Genomic DNA, 22650 nt, shown 5'->3' with positions numbered 1-22650 from the left:
GTGTGTGTGTGTGTGTTGGAAATTTGATTTATTAATTTATAGCTAAAATTTGCCACAGATATTTTCTTTTTTTTAATTCAATTTTACTTTTAGTTCCAAATTCTCTCCCTCCCTGTCTTCCTTATTCCATCTACTGAGAAGGCAAGGAAAATAGAACCCATTACAAATATGTATAATCATGCAAAACACATTTCTGCATTAGCCACGTTAAAAAAAAGGTGGGGGAGGAAGGAGACAAGAAAAAGAAAACAACAGACTATGCTTGTATCAGCACTTTAAGTGGCTTGTTTCATCATGAATCCTCTGGAGTTGTGGGTCACTGTGCTGATCAGAAATACTAACTTTTTCAAAGTTGATTATCTTTACAATATTTCCATCAGTATATAAATTATTCTCCTGGTTCTGCTTACTTCACTTTGCATCAATTCATACAAAGTCTTCCCAGATCTTTTGGACACCACCCCCTTCATCATTTCTCACAGCATAATACACATTCATATACCACAGCTCATTCATCCCTTCCCCAATTAATAGGCAACCCCTCTGCTTCCATTTCTATAGCTACACAAAGAGTTGATGAGCTGGGCTTTTAAAGAAACATCCCATATTTAGAGTTGGAAGGGGATTTAAAGATCATCTTCTGGGCCAATGCCATAATTTTACAAATGAGGAACTGGAGGCACTCAGAGGTGAAGTGACTTGCCTCTGGGCAGGTAAGTGACAGAACAAGATTTGGCAGAGAGGAAAGAGGAAGGTAATTTCAGGTAGAGGAACAAAGGCTCAGAGAAAATGTGCATATGGCTCAGGTGAAATAAATGTCTTAAACACAGAGTTCTCATAGGAAATTGGGCAAATCAATTACAGCCAGATTGTGGAGGAGCTTGGGATTCACAGACTGTAGAGATATTTTATTCTAGAGTCATGACTGAACCACCAAAGGTTGTGGAGCAGAAAAGTAACATAATCAAACCCAGAATTTTATAAAGATACACCTCTGTGAAAAATTAGAAGATGCGAACACTGGAGAGCAGAGAGACCAGTTAAAAAACAGATATAATAGCCTAGGCATGAGGCAATGAGGGTCTGACCTAGCAGTAGAATCAAAGAGCAAAGAAAGGATGGTTATAAGAGAAGGAATAATTTTCAAGGATGGACAACTGACAAAGGAGAGGAAAAGGGCAAACAAGACTGAAAATGAAAATATAGGGTGATAATGATAATAGGGGATGAAGAGATGATTTTTAGGTATATTAAGTAACAGCAGGACAAGTAGAAATGTCCAGCTAACAATTAGAAATTTGGGACTGGAACTTAGAACTGATAAAAGAGACATTATCAGTTTCTTTCATCACAGAGAAAAAAGTATTCAAGAAAGCCTGAGAATAGAAAGAATAGTTAAAATTTCCTCTTATACATACCTAACTTAGGATGCAAATACTGACTGCATGTAATATTCTGGCTTTCACAAAAATGGCTCTAAGCTTTTTCCTGCCTTAGATTCCAGGATCCTGAAATAAGCACACAAAGATATTACCAACTAAATTAATTCTCTTGTTTTTCCCATTTTCTAGGCTATAAATCTTGAGTTGTGTATCACTAAATGTTTTTTAAGGTCAATGGCACCAATGGTAGAAGAGAAAATAAAAACTTCCTCAAAGACTACCACAGAGAAAATGTTAAAGAAAACTGAGAATACAAGAGCATCAATATCATTCTAATTAACAATGCCTGCAAAAAAATTACAGATGATCCAGCTTGCTAAACCCTTTCTTCCACCCCCATTATTCCAAAACAAATAGAACTGAGGGTGTGACAAAATGAAACAGAGCCGAGGAAGATTTCTGCATAATTTCTGTGTAGAAGTTATAGCCACAGTAGAAAGAAGCTGAGTGAGGGGGTGTGAGAAAACTGTGAAATCTCTGTCCTTCGGGTGCAAACTCACTGGCTTAGGTTGTAATAGAACACATCCTTTGGCTGCCAATTCTACTGTGAATCTTACTTAAGGTCATCTTGGTTCACAAGCTGAGGCACAAGTTGAAAACTACAGTTATCACCTAAAATGGTATTTTCTACCATCAAAAGGCACTCACTATGATAAGAGGTTTATATTCACTGAGGAAAGCTGACTTTGTAACCTATCAAAAGATCTTTTTTTCCCCTAACATACTCTTTAGAACCAGGATGCTATCCTATTCCTGAATTATTGCCAAATTCTGCTTCCAAATAGATTAAAATTGTAGCATAGGCAAACAATTTCAGGAACATAATTGCCATTTCTTCAACAGAGTTTAAGTATTTTGGCAGAGATACGTCATTTTTGTAATATTGCTGCTTTCAACACCCTGGGGCAAAGATACAGCACTGATGAGGAAGGCAATCAATAGAGAAGATGGGGACACTTGAGATGGAAGCTTTTACTTGAGTAAAAGTTTATTTGTCACCTCTCCCTTATCAAAAATCAAGCTGGTACTCCGTAGGAAACATGGAGACAAGAAATTCAGATGCTTTTCTTAGCACTCTGTGGTGATAAAAGCAACTGCCTTAGTGTTCAGCTACTATGTACAATACAAAGTAGGACAGGAATGAGGTGGCTCTATTCCCAGAAAGCCAGACCTCATTTTGAGAAAGTGAGTGAGGTATTGCATATCATTTTCTAAATCCCAATCCCCAGCCCCCACCACAACTACAAATAAGGCTATCTGGGACTGTAGGAGTGATAATGAAATCACTTTAGAAGAGTTCATTTATTAACTACGATGGAAGGAGTAACCTATAATACCCTGAGTAAAGCCTAAGGGTTGAGAGAAACATTTATAATGCTTTTTCTCTACTGAACTCCACAGAGGTGACAGCTACTTCGGTGCCTGGCTGGCATTAAATAAGGGCCACACAGGGTCGGTCTTACGAATATGAAGCTATCTACATAGTGTGTGATTTAGAGGAATAGACAAGGTCCCCTGTCCAATAACATCTATAATTTATATTTGTAATTTCAAATTAGAGATTAATTAATTTAGATCTTGAAAGTTTTTCTACCCTCAAGAAGAGTTCAATTTCTCAAAAGATGTAAAATGTCACTAATAAGGGTAATTCTCTCCTCTACAGATAAAGACTGCAATCCAGCCCAGGCTTCTTCCAGTGTAACCCATGTCCATGTTCTTACACAAAACTTCTATAGATGATTCATTTAATATGCTGCAAGAGGCTCTCTTCTGGGTCTTTTTATATTTGGGGGTTAATAGTGCAGCACAAGGGCTATCCATTTGCCATTCCTTACTTCTGCCATATTTCTAGCCCATCTCCTTTTGTGATAATGCCTTACTTTGATGGTATCTCCAATACCACACTTCTGGCACATAGGTCATTGTTAGAAATAGGCAGTTATTATAAAATGGAAAAAACAAAAAACAATGGAAATGGTCAATATTGTAAGAGCTCTGGAAAGACTGGCACACTAATTCACTGTTGTGTTGCTGCAAATTGGTCTGACCATTCAGAAAGCAATCTGGAATTATGCTTTCAAAAGTGACTAAAATGTTCATGCCCTTCAAACCAGAGATCTCATTGCAGAGATCCCAGGCACATAGTTCAAGGACTTCAAAAACAAAAGGAAATTACTCATATATGTAAATATATTTGTAGCAGTACTGAATTCTTTGAAAGCAGGCACTGTTATTAGCCTTTTTTGTGTCTCCAACACTAGGTACTTACTATGGTAAGCACTTAACCAACTAAGAACTGGAATCAAAGAAGAAATCCATCACTTGGGGAAGGACTAAATAAATATGTGAATGTCAATGTAATGGAATATTACTATGCCGTAGTATAACAAAAAAAACACATTCACAGAAAACTGTTAATATTTGTGTGAACTGATGCAATGAAGGAAGTAGAACCAAGAGAACTACAAAAGAAAAAAAACTTTGAAAAACTACAGAACTTCAGTCAATACAACTCCGAAAGACTGATGATGAAGCAATCCTCACATCTCTTGGTGCAGAGGAATGAACTGTAGATGGAGATTAAGATGTATACTTCCAGTCATGACCACTACAACATAAATTTGTTTTGTTTGAGTATACTTTTGCAGAAAGGGAGGGATTTATATTGAGGCAGTGAGGGTGACTGGAGGGATCTGAAAGTAATACCAAAAAAAGGAAGAAAGCACAGAAAAGAGTATAAATAAAACATTTAAAAACATGGAGGTAAACAAAGGGAGATTCAGGAGGGAACATAGACAAGCAGGGGGTTACTGGTATTACCATGATAAATTTAATGTATATTTAAAAGGAACAAGCTGTACAAAGTGGATTCACAGTTTCATGTAAAATCCTCATTTTCTGAGTATAGAAATACTCATCTTTGTAGTTCATAAAAAGGACAACCTATAATGTACACATCCCCTAGAAAAATGAAATTATTTTTATTAGCTAACAATTGACATGTAGCAAAAATAGACTATGGGATAAATGTGCGGGATGAGATGTAAGAGAAGGAACAGAGACACTCCTGAAAGTAAAGGTGGAACTAGGCAAAAGACAAACTTTGTCTAAGTCCAGACACGAAAATAGACCATCTGTGACACCACAAAAATTAGCTCAGTGGAAGCATCCTTCACAGTATCACCTACTTATAATTACTATAAAGGAGATACTTATTTATCTTCAATCAATGAAAATCCAACTTCTGTCTTGCCTGCCCCCGCCTTCATCTTCATTTGTGAATACAAATTCCATCATCCTCTACCCAGGGAGATAACTCCTTATAACACAGAATGAAGAAAGAAAAAACCAATTCTGAAAAATTAACCAACACATCAACAGAGCCTAATAGTCCTTAGTCTTCCACATCCCTAAAGGGAAGAGAGTAGCACATTTTCCTAATTCTTCTTTAGGGTAAAGCCTGGTCAATATAATTACATAGTATTCAATTTTATTTAAAAATTCTTCCAATTTATAATGTTGTAGTCATTTCATATAGTTTTCCTAGTTCTATGTACTTCATTCTGCATCTGCTCATGGCTTCTTTGAATTATTCATATTTATTGCCTCTCACAGCATAGTAAGTAGTATTCTATTATGTTCATATACCACAACTTATTTAGCTGTGTCCTAATCAATGGGTATCTTTTTTCCCTCCTGTTCTTTGATAGCACAAAAAGTGGTTATATATGAGACCTTTCTTTCTTACTCTGACATCTTTGGGGTGTGTATTTAGGAGTGGGCTCTCTTCAGTTATGGGATAGGGCCATTTTAGTCACTTTTTTTAAAGCAATCTAGTTTTATTCTTCTATTTAAGTGACAGGTATCACCTGAGTTTCATGTTTTTGATGCTATCTTTTTTTTTTTAATTTTGGAGGCGATGGGGGTTAAGTGACCTGCCCCAGGGTCACACAGCTAGCTAGTAAGTGTCTGAAGTCGGATATGAACTCAGGTCCTCCTGACTCCAGGGCCAATGCTCTATCCACTGTGCCATCTAGCTGCCCCCCCCAATACTATCTTTCTAAAGCTGATTATGTTTACAACTATTCCTAGTGGCCACATTGATTTTCAGTACTCATTTCCAACTACTTAAAATCAAATCAAACTTTTATTTTGAAAATATCTGTCATTTAATGCATATTTTAAGTTTTTCCTTCTTTCTATTTGAATTAAATTTTGAGGAAAGATTTATTTCTCTCTCTAGGCTTAGCTGTATTTAGCAAATTTAACTTAACCTTTAAAACATGTCAAGTTTCTTTTAATGTTATTAATGGCATTCTAATAATCAGAGTGAAGATTTGTATTGGATTATAACTGAAAAACCAGTTCTAAACAATAACCAGCTACTCTCACTTCCACCCCCTCTAGCCATTATGCCCATGCAGCCTATTTGACAAAGGAGAAAAAAAATCAAAGAAAATCATGCCCCTCATGCAATGACCCAGATAGTCAAAAGCATGAGTTCAAGGGAAGCCATATTCCTCACAAAAGATGAACAGTGAAGCAGGCTGACAAAACACTGAGTTGATGGAGAGAAAATATGCAGGCAATGTTCAGAAAAACGGAAGCAGCCACAGCCATGAGGCTGGGTCCAGAGATTCAACAGTTGACATTTATCCTTCCTTGTTATGGTGAGAAAGAAAACCAATTAGCAGGTAAGCCTAAGATGCTGGTGATCGATCTACTCAACTATCACAGATCCCACAGCTAGTTATCTTTGAGATAACTCTGAGCTCTTCATTAGGAATACTTGCAAGACTCCAGTGCCCAAAGTGTTGGGAAGCTTCATTCTCCTGTCTGCTTGTTTGAATCAGTGCTGTTCCCATGGAAACTACTCATTTGGGTCTAGGCCCAGCAGCAAAGCATGGTTCTGTTGTTTCCTGGAAGAGCAAGGGTTGGGACCTTATTAGTTCATGTTTCTTTCTGGCTAACTGGAGGGAAATGAAGGACTGATTAGTGACAGTGAGATGGATTAAGAAGAGACTTCAATGCTGATAAATGGGTAAAGTAAGCTGGTTTTTCTGGTATTAGAGAGTCAAGCTCTGAGACATCCTATATCATGACCTTGTCTGTATAGTTTCCAGAGAAGTAAGAAATCTTGTATCTTCAAGTTTTCTGCTTGGTAAAGTGGGAAGTTAACAGAGCTTTCACTGTGTATGTCATTTACATTTAAAAACAAACAATAAACCAAAAACCCCATTGCGTCAAAAGCATATTAGTAGAATGTGGTATTAGAACAGAAAAATCACTCAAATGGGAGCAGAAATCCCAGGTTCTAATGCTGACTATGGCACTAACTAGTTTTGTGACCTTAACTGTTCAGAAGTTAAGCACTTCTTAAACTGTGGATCTTGACCCGATATGATGGTTGCAAAAAATGTGGCAATAGTAAAAGGTTTCTGAGTGCACAAGGACCAAAAATTAATTAAAAATCAAATATGTAATGAATTGGAGGTGTTTCTGGCAGTGCTTGTCTGTGTTGCATCATGCAACTTCACTGCAGCCTGGGTTCTGAACACAAAGCATGTGCACTTTGCATTGAGCATGCCCTCACCCCACACAAGTCCAAACGGAGAAAAGAGATCATGAGTGGAATAAGTTTAAGAGGCCCTATAGGACTCAATTTCCTCATTTGAAAAACAAGGAGGTTAAATTAAGTGAACTCTAAGCTCCTTTCCAGTTCTAATGATTTATTATTCAATTTGTGATTCAGTATGACTTCCAGATCTTTTGCTAATATACTTATGACTAATTTATCTTCTTTCATTTTGTATCCTATGGATCTTTTTGTATCCAAAATATTCTGCTTTACACATGTACAGTTCTTAAAAGCTTAATATAAAAATTTACAAATCAAAAATGGAATTTTCAAACGAGAATACCTAATCTTGGAAAACGACACACATTCCAAGTACCATCATTTTACAAAATATTCATAGAATGTTAGTTCTAAAAGGGACCCTATTGATCATCCAACTCTCCCTCCTTCTGCATTTTCCAAATGAGAAAATTAAGGTAGAATGACCAAGTGATTTGACTAAGGTCACATAGTCTTGGCTTGGTCAAAGCCAGGATAACTCTCTTGATTCAGAATCTAATGGCAAGATCCACCATACTATGCAGCCTCTCCACTCAGCTATAAAAGTTTTGCATCTGTGAAATCTGGCCCTCTAGTACAAACTGAAATTTAAGATAAACAATTTTCATACACAGCCCAGCAGCGATTCAACAAAAATTTATAAAGAAACTACAAAGTTTACAACAATGTACAGAAAAGTACTTTGGGAAAAGGAAAGGATCTTGCCCTTGAGAGACTTATATTTGACTTGTGTGATAAAACACATGATGACATGAAATAATTAAAGAAGATTCCAAAGTGTCAGAGGAATTCCAATCACAGGAAAGATCAATGGCAGAGAGAGGAAGGTTAGTTAAGAAAGGCTTCTTGACGTAAACTGGTCTTGAAGATAGAATAAAATCTGGAATAGTGGAAATAAAGATCAAGGGGTGTAAGAGTATAAGCAAGGGCACAAAAATATAATGAAGATAAGTTTCTTGAAGGTAAGGATTGTTTGTTTTTTTTTGCTTTGTACAACATGTAGCACAACTCTGCACACTGAACTGAAGTGAGAATGAATAATCCCTTCCTGGAATAAGTAAAGACATCATGTTGAGAAGTAATGGAAAATAAGGTTGGGTAGGTAAGGTGAGATGAAAGAGAGCTGAGAACTTTTAATGTGACTGGAGCTTCAGAGCTGGATGGGACTTTCTTTGTCAAGGTCATATTGTAAAATCCCTTCATTTTTTAGATACGGAAATTGAGGCCCAAGGAATTTAAGTGATTTCCCTAAGGTCACCCAAAACAGATTCAAATTCAGGTACTATGACACCAAATTCTGCATTCTTTCCAACTAATACAGAAGAGAACACTGTAGTTTCTTAAAATCATAAGGTGTTAAGTCATTAGACTGTAAGGAACTTTAAAAACCATTTAAACAGTTTTACAGATGAATAAACTAAGGTTCAAAAATGTTGATCTCAAACTTTTGAAGAGGAGACAAATTTTTAAACATTTAAAAATCTCTCCACAGCCATCTGACCCATCGTATAATTTTGAGAGTTCCAAGAAGAGAACAGAATTCAACTGTAAAGAATTAAAATATAATCATTTTTCTAATGTACCTTCATTTCCAAAAGTGATCTTATTAACGAAAGTCAACCTCAAATTGCATTTTAAGTAGTATTTTAATAATAATGATGATGATGATGATGGCTAACATTTATAGAGTACTTACTATGTGCCAAACAATGTCAATTATTATCTCATTTGATCATTACAACAACCCTAGGAGGTGCTAGTATTATCCCCATTTTGCAGCTGAGGAAACTGAGTAAGACACCATGGGTCACATAGCTAGTAAATGTCTGAGGCTGAATTTGAACTCAAGCCTTCCTGACTTCAGGCCCAACACTCAATCCACTTCACCACCCAACTGAAAATAGTCTTTGAAAATAGCTTTAGTCACCCATGCTTTCTTATTTGACTGCCAAAGAACTGGAAACAGTTGATTCTTGTAGTCTCTCAGACTGAGATGATTTTAAGACCAAGAAAAAAGCACTGGTTTTAATTTAAAATTCCCTTCTGCATTACATCCCAATAAAAATGTTAGGTAATCCTTAGATACTTTAAAACCAGGTTGAGTTTTTTCTTTCTAAGAAATGTAAATTCTATAAGGTAGCCTTTTCTAGAAAAAGCCTGTTTCGTCCACAATAAAACCGCATTAATCAGTTCATCTATAGTCTTCAATTATTTTTTTTTCAAAACATCAGGATACAATGGCTTCTTACTTGGTAATTTTAACATTGTGCAAGTGAAATCCATTTTTAAAACAATGGAACCAAATAACCGTGTAATAAAAGTTTCTTTACTACCCACTTCATTTTAATTTTTTTTCACTGACTTAAATAAATTTGAAGCTTTGTTTGAATGGCTGCTCTAAGAGCATTCCATTTTTTAATTACAAACTTCAATCCATACATCTAAAAGTTCGTTTCTATCACCACTAATGCTTCTATTCCTTGTAGTTGTTTGCAAACTACAAAAAGCTGATGTTACTTTGCCTTCTTCTTTAATTTCACCTACATGTTTTATAATATTCTGCCTTAGATTCAGGCATTCTGACATTTCTCCCTGCTTTTGACTTACTATGACCACTTTCAAGTTGTTCAATTACACAAAATTTCTGTCCTAATGTAATAACAAACTTCTTTTTTTTTTTACACAAGCAGTGCTTCCATGTAAGTATCCTTTTCTTTGTCCATTAAAAAAATGAACCAAATTATTAGTGATATGGCACTTAGTACAGCAAGTTATAATTATTAACTAGCTTACACATCATAGTTAAATTCTGGCTAGCATTAAATAAAACTTGGTATCATTTTATAATTATATTAGCTATTCAAACTCCCAGTAATCTTGACCAAGCAGTAAATATCTTTGCATATAAAGAACCTTTGCCTCTTTTTTTGATCTCTTTGAAGGGATAAGAAAAGTAGTGGGTTTGGCTGGGTCAAAAGCACAGTTAAGTAACTATTTGTGCATAGTTCCAAATTGTTTTCTAGAAAGGTGAGATCAATTCATAGTTCCACTAACAGTGAATCAATGTGCATCTTTTCCCACAATCCCTCTAACATTTGTCATTTTCCATTTTTGTCAACTTTGCCAACATGACAGGTGTGAAGCAGAACACCTCAGAGTTGCTTTAACTTGCACTTAAGTAATTAATAGCGATTTTTAATAGCGATTTTTAACATTTATCTGGCTATAGATAATAGCCAGGATTTCTTCCCTTGAGAACGGACTGTTCATATCCTTTGATCATTTATAAATTAGGAATTGATCTATGCAAAACATTTTATGTAATAAAAACAGACCATTTTATCTTTTGTCATCCTCTCTATCCTCTGGTCATGAATTCTCCCCTATTGATACGTCCAAATAATTTCTTCCCTTCTTCTCTAATTTGTTTATGATAGATCTTTTATAGCCAGGTCATGCATACACTGGGAGCTTACCTCAGTATACAGTGTGAGATATTTATCAAATCTAATTTCAGCCAGATTACCATCCTGTTTTCCTAGCAATTTTTGTCAAGTAACAAGTCTTTAGGCTTGCTTGTTATGTTGTACACCTAATCTGTTCCCCTCTTGTGTGTGTACATGAAGGCTTTTACCTAGACAATCTTCTCTCTACATATAGTCTTTTGATGAACTCATTAGCTTTCATGGGTTTAATTATGACATTTATGTAGATGGCACCCCAGTACTTATGTACCCAACTCTATAATCTCTCCTGCACTGGAGCCCTCACTTCAGACCAGATGTCCTGACTTCTAGGCAATGTGACTGCCTGATCAGGGAATACTCAGATCCCACACACCTGCACTAAACAAAATTCTCTGAAAAAGCACCAGACAAAATAATGATCAAGAAATCCAATGAGAAATTACAGTAAGTGACTTCTTCCACTCCTGAACTGTACAAAAGAACTCAGCCAGAAACAATAGGAAATGAGGTCACTTGCAAAAGCAGTTGCACCAGAGGCAAACAAGCCAGCAGACTCACAGTTTGGCCAGAGAAAGACCAGAGATAATGTGTAGCCTGCAGGGCTCTGTATCTAGAAGCAACCAGAGGCGAGGTCTGCATCCAGTTCCCCAGAAAGGTTCAAGGAGGTCAGAAAGCTACAAGGTGGGGAACCCTGCAGCACCAGCTACCAACTAACCAAGATGATACAGCAGCTCAAAACAGGGTAGGTCCTTGTATTTGACAGGGTACAAGCCTCACCTTGACCACAATAGGTAGGAGCTCCCTTCCACTGGGGCACAGGTTGAGCTTAAGGGCCCTGGCTGTTCCTAGCCCTGCTCTTTTCCCGGCAGATAACCTTTCCCCTACTTTACTTAAGAGACTGAGACCACCCAACCTGAGCCTCCTAATCCACTCTTCTCCATATTTCAAAATTTCTCACCTCTCTCCCCTTCACTCCAGTCTCAAAGGTTAAGGTGGCCTCATCTTTGACAAAGTTAAATCTTCCACATGTGCTTTAATAGCATCCCTTCCCATTATTTCTTCTGTCATTAATAAATCTCTCCTTCCCTTCTGACACCTTTCCATCCTCCTACAAATATACCTCGGTTCCTAATACTCTTAAAAAGGAAAACCTCTTTCTTTGATCCTATTATCTTCTTAAGTTATCTACCCTCTTTTGCTAAAAACCTAGAGTTGTATAAACTTGCTAGTTTCTCTTTATTCATAACCCTATGGAATTTGGTTTTCTATCCCTATTATTCTACTGAAAATCCCTTTTCCAAGGATACCAACAATCAAATTTTTTTCAACATTCCTTCTCCTTGATAGATGACTACTAAATCTATTTTCACTCCTAACCTATTTCCTGGATCCTAGCCCCCTATTTCTATCTCTCTTCAGAACAGCTTCACCAGGATATCTAGCCAACACCTCAAACTCAACAAATTTCAAACTAAACATTCTCTCACAGAATCACAATCCCAGGGTTGGAAGGAACCCCCAGAGATCTTCTAACCCAACAAGGAATTCATTCTACAACTCCGCAGACAAGTAGTCATGCAGCCTCTACAATATCCCCACTTTTGGACGATGCAAATTATTACAAAGTTTTTCCTTGTATCAAGTCAAAGGTTGCCCCTCTTCAATTTCTGCTCATTGCTCCAAGTCCTATGCTTGGGAAGGAGGATAAAATGGTTAGCACCTCTTATATATAACATTATTTTAAACACTTATGAATATCAATTCAATCAAAACATTTATTAGCTGCTGACAAAATATAAGACACTACGCTAGTTTCTAGGGAGTTAAAGATAAAAATGGAGCAGTCTTCACCCTCAAGGACTACATTTTATTAGAAGGATACGTGTACACAAATAAGTAAAGACAAGGCTAATTTGGTAAGGGCAGCTTGTTAATAACTGGGTGACATCTAAGCCAAACTTTGGAGGAACATAAAGATGTTTTTTTTTAAAAAAAATGTTACCTTTTGTTGATATCTTTTGTTTTTATATCACTGTTACAACACTTTCATTTCAGAATATGCCCCTCTGTGTCCCCTGCCTAGTGAACTACCCTTATAACAAAGGATAATTTCTTTAAAAAAAAAAAAAACAAGTTCAACAAAACTAACCAACAGATTACTGAACTTAATAGTTTATGCAGTTTTCCAAATCCACAGTTTTCCACTTCTGCAAAGAGAGGAAGGTACAATTTTTCATCTCTCTTTTGGAGATAAGCTTGGTCACAAGTAATTATACAGCATTCAGTTTTGCTTTGTTTTGCTTTTTATTTACATTATTGTAGTCATTTCATATAATGTTGCTATAATTTGGTTTACAACAAGCTGTATCAGTTCATATAAGGCTTTTCATGTTTTCCTAAATTCAAAGGATTCTAAGATGCAAAGAAGAAGGTGTAAACACTAGGCATGAATGCTCAGTGGTAAGAGATAAAAAGAGTTTGGGGAATGGCTAATAGTCCAGTTTGGTTGGAATATAAAGAAAAGGGGAGTTAACGTGAGATAAGGCTAGGTCTCCTAGCCTTTTGGCTTTTTTCAGGCCAAAAATGTCCAGTTCCTTAAATCTATCCTCATATAGTATAGTCTTTAATAATCTAACTATTGTGGCTGCTCTCTCTGGATATGCATTCGTTTGTCAATATCCTTCTTGGTTAAGCGAAAAAACTCAGGGCGAACATCATAATAACCTGTAAGTATTTGAGGGACTACCATGGGGAAGAGAAGTCACGCTTGTTCTGTTGGTTTCAGAGGGCAAAACCAGGAAACTCTGAATGGAGGTTGCAAGGAGGCAAATTTAGGCTTGATTGACAATAAACGTTGGCTAACAATTGAAGCTACAAAAGTATGATGAAAAAGAATTAAATGTCTACTATATATCAGGGACCTGGGATAGTCCCTGCCCTCAAAGGGCTTACATTCTAGGAAAGTAAGACAACACATAACAGAGTTGCGACAGAAAGAGGGTTTTTGTATGGGAAATCATAAAAAATGGTGAGTGGAGCCATAGGTCAGTCAACTGTCATCTCATTTCCAGACATAATGATAATATTAGGTAGAGGGGCATACGTTTCTAAGTACAGAATCAAGAGTGAACAATAGTGAAGCACAGATTTGGAGATCTCCCTCTGCTCCAGAGGGAAATACTGCTCCTAAGCTGGTAGGGAAGGGCAGAAGGAGCAGCAAGATTGATGGCATAGCAACAACAAAACCCAGCAAAATCCAATTACAAAATGCATAAAATAACTGATACAATCTACCAAATTACAGTCAATACTTGTTAAAATATAATTACAAAATGCTCTTTAAGAAGTAAAGAATGACCTAAATAACAACAACCATACAAAGTGCTTATGGCTGGCCTGTGCCAATATAATTAAAATAATATTACCTAAATTCACTTAGGGGATAATTTGCAGAGCAAGACAAAACAACAAAACTCATTGAGAGGAACAAAAAATCTAGATCTTAGGGAAAATATTGGAAAAAAGAAAGCAATCATCAAAACAACTTGAAGGTTTTTTTTTTAATATAAAGCATCTGAAATCACTGAACTCAATAACTTGGTGTTGGATAAATTACCAAATAAATCACCTAGTAAAGAATTTCCTTTATGACAAGAATAGTGGTAAAGCTAGAAAGCAGTCTGACAGAAATCTGGTTCAGGACAAAATCTTATGCTATATATACCACAATAAACTAAAAACGGACATATGACCTTATTGTTAAAGATAATGCCATACAAATTATAAGAGAACTAAAAACCAGAAGATTATCAGATCAAGTATCCCATACATCTATGGCTAAAGAGCAGAGAAAAAAAATTACAAAAGATAAAACTGGTCATCTTGGTTATATGAAAAGTTTTGGCATAAACAAAATCAATGTAACTTGCATAAGAAGGGAAGTGGTCAAGAAATATAAAAAAGAATCTACTGTATCATATATCTCTAATCAGAGTGTGATATCCAAGATGTACAGGCAAATAACGGACTATACAGAACCAAAACCCAAAAGATAAGTGGTCAAAAGATAGGAACAGTTTATTATTCAAAGAATCACAAATTATTAATTTTTAAAAAAATTTTTGGAGGCAATGGGGATTAAGCGACTTGCCCAGGGTCACACAGTTAGGGTCTGAGGCTGGATTTGAACTCAGGTCCTCCTGACTCCAGGGCCAGTGCTCTATCTACTGCACCACCTAGCTGCCCCTTTTTTAAATTTTTTATTTTATTTTAGAATCACAAATTATTAACAACCTTATAAAAGAATGCTCCAACTCATTAATAAGAGAAATGTAAATCAAAACAACTCTGAGGTTTGAACATTCAACAGAATGGCAAAGATGGCAAAAGAAAGGAACAGTTAATGTTGGAGGTATTATGGAAAGATGGGCACTGTTGGTGAAGCTGTAAATTGTTCGTCTTTAAAGCAATTTGGATTTATGCTAAGAAAGTGACTAAAATGTTCATACCCAAAGAACACACTATTGTCATATACCCCAAAGAAGTCAATAACAAAAAGAAGGGCCTCAAAACACCAATATGTTTATAGTAGTGCTTTTTGGAAGTGGGCAGGAACTGTAGACAAAGCAGATACTAAACTAGCTGTCATACACGAATATAATGGACTATTATTGCTCTGTAAGGAATAAGAAAGGGAAGCAAGGGAAGACTTATATAAACTGATATAAAGTCAAATAAACAAAAGTAGGAAAAGAACACACCCACAGATTACAAAATGGCACAGTAGCTGGCACACTATAGGTGCTTAATTAATGGTAGCTGACTGATACAACAACGTAAATGAAAAGAACACACCACAATTATATCCTACAAATTATAATTTGCAGAGCAAGACAAAACAACAAAACTCATTGACAGGAACAAAAAATCTAGGATCTTAGGGAAAATATTGGAAAAAAGAAAGCAATCATCAAAACAACTTGAAGGTAGTTTTTTTTTTTAAATATAAAGCATCTGAAATCACTGAACTCAATAACTTGGTGTTGGATAAATCCCCAAATAAATCACCTAGTAAAGAATTTCCTTTATGACAAGAGTAGTGGTAAAGCTAGAAAGCAGTCTGACAGAAATCTGGTTCAGGACAAAATCTTATGCTATATATACCACAATAAACTAAAAATGGACATATGACCTTATTATTAAAGATAATGCCATATCTTAGCCCCAAAGAAGATATGAGAAAGTTAACCCCCCCATTTCTGCGGAAGTGGGGAGACTACGGGCATGGAACACTCCAAAAAAGGTCAAGACTTTTTTTTTTTGGACATGTTGGTTATTTTTGCTGAATGGATAGTTTTTTTCTTCTTTATTCTTTTTATAACAGTTAGCTTTTTGGAAGAGGGTGGTAAGACAGATGCACTGAGAAATAAATGTATGTAATATGAAAATGAAAGATGTCAATAAATTATACATTTATCAAAAAAAGGAAAACATTTATTATCTATTATATGTCAGGAAGTGGAATACAAATACAAGATTCTGTACCTGTCCTCAAGGAGCTTACATTCTGATAGGGGAACACAAAATATTTGTCAGAGTGGCGTACAGGGAAGGGAATTTTTGTCTGAGGGGTCACAGAAATGCTGAATGTCATGTCCTTTCCAGAAATAATGATAATACTGATTTTATTATTTTTCCCAAAGCAAGAAGTGTGTATATGTCATGAAGTATATAGCAATATTATGTTCCAATATATTCAGGGCAGATGATGAGATGTCTCATGATGTGGTAGGTCTCCCTTATGAGAAGTCTTCAAGTAGAGACCAGAAGACAACCTATCATGTAAATCATAGTGAGAATCTGTTTTTTGAGTATAGGTTGTACTAGAGAGCCACTGGATCCCTTCTAACTCTACGTGATTATGTGACTCCTAAAATGTGGTGTCAAGAACAATACTCCAGATATGCTACAACGAGGGCAAGGATCATTTTCTTGTTCTGTAGTCTATTCCTTAATAAATGCAGCCCTTATAAGATCAAGTGAATTGTTCTGTACATGCCATACTATTGACACATATTAATCTGGGAGTAAGTAAAGCCTCCATTTTTTTCATCCAAATTGCTGTTTAGTCCCACCTGCCTCATTTTATAGTCGAAAAGCTGATTTTTCAAGCCAAGGTATAGGAATTTATATTTATCCTGATTAAATTTCATCCTATTAGATTTGGCTCAACATCTTGGCCTGTTCAATTTTTTTCTGGAGCCTGAATCTGTTGTTTAATACATTAGCATAGTCTTTCCCAGTTTCGTGTTATCTGCAAGTTCAATAAATATTCATTTATATCCCAATCCAAGTCATTAATAAAAATACTGGGGGAAAAAACAGGGCCAATGCTGGAACCCTGGGACACCTGCTTTCTAGATGGAAAAAAAATCTTCAAGATTTAGTTCACTTCCTTCATTTTAGAGTTTAAAAAATTGCACAGAAGAGAAGCTAAATGACTTCCCTAGGGGCTACACTGATAACAATTAATCAAAAAGTATTTATTGTCTTATATTTGTCAGGCACTCTGGTAGATGCTGGAACAAACAGAACAAAAATGAAATACCCTCTACCTTCAAGGACCTTCCGATCTATGGTGGTGAATTGCTGATCTCAAATTCAAACTGGAATTTTCTTACTGAATCCAAAGTGAGTTTCACTATACCATGTCACCACCACCCAGTTCAACAAGCATTTATTATGTGTTTACTAGGTGCCAGGCATGGTGCTAAGCACTAAGGATACAAAGAAAAAACACAACAGTTCCTGCCCTCAAGGAACTCACATTCTAATGGGGGAGACAATATGTAAACAACTCTGTACATACAAGATATATACAATCTAAATGGAAGGTAATCTTGGAGTGAAGGCACTAGCCTTGATGGGGATTGTAAAAAAGCCTTTCGCAGAAAGTGGAATTTAAAATGAAACTTGAAGTGAGCCTGGGAATTGAGAAGGAATCCTGGAAGGACAGCACCTTCTGGCATAGTGGACAGCCACTGAACAGACACTAAGTCAGGAGATGAAGTGTCTTATTTGAGTAAAGTATAAGAAGACTGGAAAGGTAGGGAGAGGCCAGATTGGGAAAGATTTTTGATTCTGGAGATAACAGGGAGCCACTGACATGGATCAAGTGGGGGGATATGGTCAGACCTGAAGAGAAGATAGACTAGAGTGGGGGGAGACTTGAGGCAGGGAGATCAACCAGAAGGCTGTTCCAACCGTTCAGGAATGAGGTGCTGAGAGGCTGAACCAAAGTGGCAGCTGTGTCAGAGGAAAGAAGGGGGCATATACAATAGATATTGCAAAAGCAGAGTGAACAGGACTTGGAAACAAAATGGATATGGGGAACGGAGTAAATCAGATGAAAATGAAGACCTGAATCTGACACCAACTTGTGAGATTAGATGAGGAGTAGGACGGTGGTGCCCTTGACAGTAATTTTGTTGTTGTTTTTCAACGTTTCAATCATGTTAGACTCTTCATGACCCCATCTGGGGTTTTCTTGGCAAGGATACTGGAGTGGTTTGTGCCATTTCCTTCTCTGGCTCATTTTACAGATGAACTGAGGCAAACAAGGTTAAATGACTTGCCCACGGTCACACAGCTAGTAAGTGTCTGAGGCCACATTTGAACTCAGGAAGGTGAATGAGTCTTCCTACTTCTGGCCCAGCACTCTATCCATTTCTTCACCTAGCTGCCCCTGACAGTAGTAAGGAAGGGCATTTTCTTTCCAGGCTCAGCTCATTCTGAGTTCTACCTTTAATAGCACCGTGCTATTAATGTTCCTTCTCAGTAACTTCCCCTCATTCTAGTTGTAATAAATATCTTTTAAGAACTTAAAAAGGTACTAATGCACTGCTGATTGAACTGTGAATTGGTCCAACCATTTTTAAAACAATTCGAAATGTGAGAAAAGTCACAAAATTGTCTATACCCAATCTCATAGGTGGTCGAATGCCCCCAAGGAAGAAAAGCCAGAAAGAAGGGGAGGAAAAAATGATAACACTGAGAGTGTGCCAACCTACTGGAGAATGGCTGAACAAATTATAACACTCCCTAATGTGAATATGCCCTACAATAATGCAAATCACAAGACACTCACGTCTGCCTATGTATACCCTTCTACAAATCTGCTGAAGGAAACTCACACTTTCTTGATTTCCCTTGACATTATGAGTGTATCAGGGGTTATCCTTCACTCTCCCCCTGTTACCAAGCCCATCTTACTTTATGATCATATATTTGTTTGAAGATATATTTTATGCCACTTTTCCTTTGTAAGTCTATTTGTTAACGTGTTACAACTCGCTCATGCCCACCATGAACCTCTCTACTGTCCTTTGGCTGACCCTCATTTTAAATTCTTTGGAGACTAAAGTTTCAAGACTCACAGTCATATAGCACTACCAGAAGGATATTGCTATTAAAAATATAAGCCTCTGTTTTAGGAAGAAGTTAGGGTGGGGTTAAAAGAACTTCATAATTTTCCAAAGCTCTTGGTTCAATAATAGGCTCAATTCATTGTCTGCTTACATTGTCTATCCCAGATATATGTTCTGATGAACAAAGCTTATAGGATACATATTCAATTGTTATTTAGTTTCTCCTGTGTGAGTAATTAAGCTAAATTCTTTAAAGTGTTATGAATCTCACTTTAAAGGATCTGAAACATTCAGGGACTTTATGCAATGAGCACAATGTCACCCCCCAAACAGAAGCATCTAGAAGTCTTCATAATCTATAGAGAGTTTCTTCTTGACTTGGACTTCGTGCTGTATCTCCTCCATGGCAGTGATAAATATGTTTGCTGAATTTATAGCTTGTTGTTTTTGCCTTGTTGAGTAATAATTTCTTGATAATATGGATGTAATGAAATATCACTGTACTATAAGGAGTGACAAATATGAGGAATTCAGAGGAACATGGGAAAACTTTTATAAGCTGACGCAGAATTCAGTAAATAGAACAACATAAACAATGAGTACAACAATGTAAATTTAAACAACACTAAAAGGTAGCTGAATCAAGTTCACTGAGATGACAATTTGATACTGGAAAACAGAGAAGTTTGCTTCCCCTTTGTACAATGTTGGGGAACTACAGGTAAAGACTGTATCAGACACTCTCACATGTGGCTTTTTTTGTCTAGTCTTTTTCTCTCACAGTTTTGCTTGTGTGTGCGTGAGTGTGTGCATGTGTGTGTGTATGTGTGTAAAAGAAGGTAGGAGGTCCAATGTGTGGGGGGAGATCGGCAGGGAATCAACAGATAAACCAATGGATTAAGATGCAGAGGACCAAGGTTCAAATTTCACTTCTGCTGTGTGCTTCTGTATTACCTAATTCAACCCCCATGTTTTTATTTTTTTTTTTTATTTTTTTGTGTGAGGCAATCAGGATTAAGTGATTTGCCCAGTGTCACATAGCTAGTAAGTGTGAAGAGGTCAAATCTGAACTCAGGTCCTCTTGACTCCAAAGCCAGAGCTCTATCCACTGGGCCACCTAGCTGCCCCTCAACCCCATTTTTAAAATGAGAAAACTGAGCACTAGGTGTCCTACAATCCCTACAACTAGGGGTTCTTAACCTGGGACATGTTAACTTAAAATTTTTTTTAATCCTTTGTAACCCTATGTATTTTATTTTATGCATTTAAAAGCATTATTCTTAGAAAGGGTTCACAGAAAAGAAAGGGGTTCACAGGTTTCACCAGACTGCCAAAGAGGTCCATGACGCAAAAGAGGTTGAGAACCCCCGTAGTTTGTACTGTTTTCTCTTTTCTTGTCAGAATAGATTTTTCTATGTCATCATAATTTCATTCTTAAAAGCATCTCTCATCTCTCAGGACTATTTCCTTTATAAATTTTTAAGCTAAAGGAGCCTACTCATCACAATTTCTGAAATCTGCTCCCTCAGTAACTATGGTATATGTCACACTATGTGTCTGACTACAACCCTATAAATTACAAACTTACAAACTAAAAACCTAGTTTGGAAGCAGAAGGATTTGGATTATCTTTGCCTACTGGTTTCACTGGCTTCCTTGACTTCCTATCCTATAAGTCCCTGCCAAAATCCTATATTTACAGGAACTCTTTCCCGAAGCCCCTTAATTACTTCTCCTCTATCACAAATTCAAAAATGGAGTGGTCACCTCCTCCCAAGGTTCCAATCATTTTTACTTTGGCAACTATTGCCTTCTTATTGGTGAGAGTTAGATCCAGAAAAGTAATTCCTCTCCATGCTTCCACCACTTATTGTAGAATGAAACCACCATTAAGGAAAGACAATGATTTATTAGCTATTCTGCTATTAGTAGAGAACTCCAGAACATGTCTAAATAGCGCAGTCAATAAAAATAAACATCTATTAAGCACCTACTATGTGCCAGGCATTGTACTAACCACTGGCAATACAAAGAAAGGCAAGACAGTCCTTGCTCTAAAGGAGTTCACAATTTAACAGAGGAGATGGCATGCAAACAGCAATGTACAAGTAAGCTATAAGCATGATAAATGAAAATAATCAACAAAGGGAAGGCACTAGAATTAAGGAGGTTCAAGAAAGGTTTCCTTTAGAAAGTAGGATTTTAGCTGGGACTTGGGAGGAAGTCAGAGGGAAGGCAGTCAAGTCAGTGAGTGCAGATAATTCAAGTCCGTCTTTTTCCAATCTAAGTTTATGAACTATTTACCAAACTTCATCATCTACCTCCTTCTCTCCTACTACAATTTTTCTTCTGATTCTTCTTCCACTGGTTGCCAAATGTTTTCCACCAAGTTTACCCTCCCACTCCCCTCCCTTTTGCGAATTTTCTCATAAATATGTGTTCTTAAAGTATAATGTACAACTCTACTGCCCTTTAAATCTCTCTTTTTTTTTTATTTTGGTTAGACAATGGGGTTAAGTGACTTGCCCACGGTCACACAGCTAGTAAGTTTCAGGTCCTCCTGAATCCAGGGCTGGTGCTCTATCCATTGCGCCACGTAGCTGCCCCTAAATCTCTTTTTCTTCTGAATAATGTATACCTTTCCATAACAAAATTCCAGCCTGCGATAATTATGATTTTTGAAACATATTATTTGATGTTGTAGTTATAAATGATAGGGCTCCAATGTAGTCACTTAAGCTAAGTCTTCCTAATGACCATAAATATATAAGCAGTAACATACAACCTGTGCTTTTCTACTGTCCTGCCTCATTCTGACCCTGTGTCAAATGATCACAGGTCCTGACTGGACAATCCTCTCAGCTGAGTGTAGCAGCTTTGTGCCAACACCCATTTCTAGGATCCCCAATCCTGGTCCTGATTAGGAAACTCCCCCACCCAAGTCTGGTATCGATAAGTGACCTGGAAAAATTTCCTTCCACAGCTGAATCTGATTAGGAGTGTCCTCTCTCATATATGGCATTGATTACCTATTCCCAACCAAGCCCATCCTTAAGGTATAAAACTTTCCTGCTCAGATCCTACTCTAGCATGTACTCCCGTCGAGATTTTTGCCAGGGTATACACCTCCCTTATGTGAGTGACCCTAGCCCTGTGTGTGGCCAAATCTCTGCCTGTACTGCCATATAGTATATGTGTGTGTGTATGCTTTTGTTTCTGCCTGCTTATTGTGCTGTATAGGAATAAAGTTCATGCTTGTACTAGCGTCCTGAGTACCAATTTCCTGTAAATCCTTGAACTCAGGTCTTTACTCTAACCCAAGCTGTGTGGTCAAATAAAGTACATTCATATCACATTTTGCCATTAAACCTAGGAATTAAAATTGATCTTCTTGAATTAAGACTTCTAGAACATTTTGCTTATTTACCCATACTCTGTATTTGTGTTCATATGATTTAGAGCTGTAAAAGTCCTTAGAAACCATCTAGTCTTCATTCCAGAGAAGAGGAACGCAAGACTCAGGGCGAAGTAGCTTTCCCAAGATGTGGTAGTATTAGAAAAACCTGTATGTATGTTTGTTTTCTGTCTAGTCTTTTTGCAATGCACAGTCCCTGCTTGAGACGTACCCCTTCTTCCTTTCTGTCACCATTACTCTCATCTCTTTTCCAGAACCCACC

At 36.9% G+C, this 22650-nt stretch overlaps 1 protein-coding gene across 1 annotated transcript in view; it reads right to left on the bottom strand.

Annotated features, from left to right (window-relative positions):
* GNA12 (G protein subunit alpha 12) overlaps window positions 1-22650 on the bottom strand; it is a 121683-nt gene that overhangs the window by 72528 nt on the left and 26505 nt on the right. The window lies entirely within an intron of this gene.

Source organism: Vombatus ursinus, unplaced genomic scaffold, assembly GCF_900497805.2.
Source record: "Vombatus ursinus unplaced genomic scaffold, bare-nosed wombat genome assembly UNPS02014807.1, whole genome shotgun sequence".
NCBI classification, from domain to species: Eukaryota; Metazoa; Chordata; class Mammalia; order Diprotodontia; family Vombatidae; genus Vombatus; species Vombatus ursinus.
Note: the sequence above shows the minus strand (reverse complement) of the source record. Positions and strands in the feature narration are given on the sequence as shown.